General features: G+C 69.9%; 1 non-coding gene across 1 annotated transcript; it reads right to left on the bottom strand.

Annotated features, from left to right (window-relative positions):
* Positions 1-470: 470 nt before the first annotated feature.
* On the bottom strand, positions 471-544 carry TRNAT-CGU (transfer RNA threonine (anticodon CGU)). Its single transcript has one exon. It is a non-coding gene; the product is annotated as a tRNA-Thr (tRNA).
* Between the last annotated feature and the right edge of the window lie 3,958 nt (positions 545-4,502).

Below are 4,502 nucleotides of genomic sequence, written 5' to 3'. Positions count from 1 at the left end.
CTTGAGCAGCCGGCGCAGGGTGTTGTCGTCGAGGACGGGGACCGGCTTGAACTCCTGGGACGGCGGGCGCATCCCGACCATCGGGGAGACGTCGACCTCGTCCTCGGCGACCAGCCAGCGGAACCACTGCTGCAGGCCCCGGTAGCGGGTCGCGGCGGTGCCCGGGCTGTTGATGTTGAGGAGGTGGCCGATCCAGTCCTCGACGTCGCGGCGGCGGATCGTGGACGGGTCCGTCGGGCGCCCGTGGGCGCGGAGGTGGGCGGCCAGCCCGTCGGCGGCGCGGGTGTAGGCGTCGATGGTGGCCGGCGACCGGTTGCCGGCGCGCAGGGTGCGCGTGAACGAGCGCACGAGCCGCGCGTGGATGTCCGTCGTTGACTCCGCCATGCCCACAGTTATACACTGCTGGAGCGTTGTGCTCAAGGCAAGCGTGGCGCTCGGAACCGTGTAACGCCTGGTCAGATGGGGTGTGGAGCCGGGACGGGGGAATCGAACCCCGGACCTATTCATTACGAGTGAATCGCTCTGCCGACTGAGCTATCCCGGCGGGTCTTCTCGCATCCGTGGCGAACTGGCCCGCGCCGGGATGCACAGCACTCCCCATCCTAAGCCAACGGTTCGCGTCCGTCACATCCCCTCGGTTGAGGCTCTGGCCGATTGCCGCTCCCCCGGCGGCGATGGCGTGTCGCCGACAGGAGCGCCTGCGCCGGTCGGGCGCTGAGAATGCTCTCAGAGCACCTGTCCGTCGTTGAGCATCCGGCAGAACTCCGCCGGTGGCACGATCAGGATGCCGTCGTTGGTGCGACGGCTGGTCGGTTCGAGGCTGACGACGATGCGTTCGCTCACGTCGGGATGGTCTCGGGCCAGCTGCCCTCAGGCCCTTTAGGTGTTGGGTCACGACCTTGGTCGTCGCTTTGGCCTCTATGGCCACTTCCATTTCGTTGACCACGAAGTCGACCTCGACCCCGGTGGTGAGCCGCCAGTAGCTGAGCTGTGCAAAGGACGCTGGAGTACGCATTGCGGGCGGTGAGCTCGTGGAAGACCCAGTTCTCGAAGGCCTTGCCGTAGAGCTCGGGATCCTGGCCGTAGATCTCCACGGCGTGCCAAGTAGTTCACGACACCAACGTCCGAGAAGTAGAACTTCGGCGTGTGTGACACCCGTCGCTTGGGACGCCGGCGATAGGCGGGAAGCCAACGGCCCATCAGGGTGTCCTCGAGAATCTGGAAGTATGCCGTGACCCGGCGCGGCCCGAAACGCCGCACTCACGGGCGATGTTGACGAAGTTGATCGGCTCCGTGTTGCCCAGGGCCGCAACGTCCAGGAAGTCGGCGAACACGCCGACGTCGCGGACCAGCGCCTCGGCGGCGATCTCCTCACGCACGTAATCCGAGACGTAGGCGTCGAGCCGGCGCCGAGGCCGGTCGGCGAGGTAGTTCCGAGGCAGGTACCCGTGGTTGAGCAGCCGATCGAGATCGAGGTCGGCTCCGATCTCTGCGGCGGTCAGACCGTGCAACTCCCGTCGGATCGCCCGCCCTCCGAGCAGGTTGGCAGCACCACGCCTGACCTTGCGCGCGCTCGATCCGCACAACGTCAGCTGAACAGCGGTGTTCTCGATGAGCCAGTGCGCCTCATCGAGGAGCTGGGGCACCTTCTGCACCTCGTCGATGACGACATGGGGCACCGTTCGACGAGCCAGCTCTTCCCAGGAGCCGCTCGGGATTGCGACGACAGATAGCGTCGGTAGACCTCCGCGCGCAGCAGATCGATCCACAAAGCGTCGCGGTAGGTCTCCCGCAGCAGGGTGGTCTTGCCGACCTGGCGAGGTCCCCACAGGAAGAAGGTCTCGGTTCCGGGTGGCGGAAGGTCCAGCAACCGTGCGAACATAGGGTTCAGGATATCATGAATATGTGAGGTGCCGGTTCTGGCTTGCTCCGACCGACCTGCTCAGGTCCCCGGCATGCAAGGGACAGATTTGTCGGTCGGCGTCGCGGCGGGGACAGGACGTCCCCCCGCTTGAGATCGGACCAGCTCGCCACCGCCGAGGAGCGATATAGGTGCCTTCGACCGAGACGACCGCCGGCTGGCTGCCGCCGGAGCAGCTGGACGAGGTCAGGGATCGGGTCCCGCTCTCCCCTACGTGGAGGCGGTCCCCGTCCGCGTCTGACCACCTCGGGCGGGGTGCGCAAGCAAGGTCTGCTGCTGCGACGCGCGTCCGACGGCTCCATCAGCCGGTCGATCGTGTCGGGGCGCATCCTCTACGGGGAGACCGTCCGCGAGGCGCTGTGGCGCCACCTCTCCAAGGACCTCGGCGCCGACGCCGGGCCGCAGCTGCCGCCCGATCCAACCCCCTTCACCATCGTGGAGTACTTCCCCGACCCGCGGCGGTCGGGCTTCACCGACCCGCGGCAGCACGCGGTCGCGCTGGTGTTCGTCGTCCCGGTCGACGGTGACTGCGCGCCGGCCCAGGACGCGTTGGACCTCGCCTGGCTGTCCCCCGCCGAGGCGGTGCGCCCCGAGGTGGTCGCGGAGATGTCCGGAGGTCAGGACCGCCTGGTGCGCCTGGCGCTGGCGCACGCCGGCCAGCTGCCGTAGGACGAGTAGCGCAGACGACGCGCACCCGCCACCATGTGACGGGTGTGCGCCGCCTCCCGCTTGCAGACGACGCATCCACGGACCACGACGTATCGTCCGTGACACGTGCACACCCGACCAGCAGGGGACGTCGGGAGTCACCGATCCGTCCATGCCTGCCCGCCCTCAGCCGCAGACCGAGACACCGCCCCCGACCGGATGGGACCAGGGTCCGCCCGTGCCCTCCCCCTCGGACGCAGACGCGTTCGGGCCCACCACGACCGACCACACGCCCACGCGAGCGGGTATGGACGACTCCGAACGGAGCCTGGACCCCCGCGTCGTCCGCGTGTGGCAGGTCTCAGGAGGGATCACCGCCGTCGTCGTGGCCTTCATGAGCGCCTTACCGGGTGGGCTGGTGTTCGGGCTGCGTGGCCTGGCGATCCCGCTCGTGGTGCTGGTGGTCCTGGGCGGGTTCGCGCTGTGGTACCCCGGCGTGCGCTACCGCAGGTGGCGCTGGCAGCTGGGCGACGTCGCCGTGCAGCTGCGACGCGGGGTCGTGTACCGCATCGAGGAGGTTGTCCCGTACTTCCGCATCCAGCAGATCGACGTGGAGCAGGGGCCGATCGACCGCCTGGTCGGGCTGTCGACGCTGAAGGTCACCACCGCTTCGGCGTCGGGCAACATCGCGGTGCCTGGTCTGGGCCCACCGAGGACGCGCCGCAAGTGCGGGAGGAGCTCCTGGCGCGCGCGTCCGCCGCCGTCGAGCAGCACTCCGGTGAGGTGCGCGATGCCGTCTGACCTGCCTCCGTCGGCGAGGTACCAGGACGTCCCCGAGCCCACCGAGCCCGTGCCCGACGTGGACGGTCCGGTCGGCTGGCCCGTGAGCGGCGACGACGCCCACCCAAGCGCCTCGCCCGAGGTCGCCGACCAGTCCGCACCCTTCGCCCGGGCGCGGCGGCTGCACCCAGCCTCGATCATCCTGGGCGTCAACCTGCGGCAGGCCGTCCAGGCCTTGGTGTTCCCGTTCATCGCGACGCTGTCGACGCGGGCGGTCGTCTCGCTGGTCGTGTTCGCGTTCATCGCCGTCGTCGGGCTGGCCTTCCGCTTCCTGGCGGTGGCAGCGCTTCACGTTCTCCTTCGACGGCGAGATGCTGCGCGTGGACGAGGGCGTGGTGTCGAGGAGCCACCGCCACCTGGACGTGGCTCGGATCCAGCAGGTCGAGGTGGAGCCCTCCCCCGATCGCGCGGCTGGCCGGGCTGGCGACCCTGCGGGTGGAGACCGCCGGGAGCTCCGCGGAGGTCGAGGTCGAGCTCAAGGTCGTCCCGCAGGCCGACGCCGAGGCCCTGCGCGACGCCGTGCGAGCCAGCAAGGCCGCGCAGGCCCAGCAGAGCGCCGCCACCGAGTCCGACGGTGCCTCCGGCCGCGTGGACGACGTCGAGGTCGACCCCGACGACGGGCCGGCCGAGGAGCGTGAGGTCCTGCGGGTGCCCGTGCGGCACGTCGTGCTCGCCGCCGTCACCGGGGTGCAGCTGCTGGTGTTCCCCGCCGTGGTCGGCGCGGGCCTGCAGTTCGCGGGGGAGACGTTCGGCAACCAGGTCGGGCGCCTGTTCTCCGGGGTGTTCGAGCGGGGGCCCGACGAGCTGGTGTCCGGCGTCCCCCCGTTGGTCATCGCGCTCGTGGTCCTCGCGGTCCTCGGGGTCTCGGTGGTCAGCGCCGCGGTCGTCGGCGTGCTGGCGGACGCCAACTACCGCATGCACCGCGTGGAGGACGACATCCACGTCCGGCGGGGCCTCCTGTCGACCCGGCACTCCGTGGTGCCCCTGCGCCGCATCCAGATGGTCGAGCTCAAGCGGAACCCCGGTCCGCCGTGCGCTGGGGTTCACCGCCGTGCGGATCCACTCCGCCGGCGGTTCCACCGAAGGCAGCAGA

This window comes from Leiobunum rupestre, unplaced genomic scaffold, assembly GCF_980474605.1.
Source record: "Leiobunum rupestre unplaced genomic scaffold, qqLeiRupe1.1.hap1 H1_H1_scaffold_22, whole genome shotgun sequence".
NCBI lineage: Eukaryota > Metazoa > Arthropoda > Arachnida > Opiliones > Sclerosomatidae > Leiobunum > Leiobunum rupestre.
Note: the sequence above shows the minus strand (reverse complement) of the source record. Positions and strands in the feature narration are given on the sequence as shown.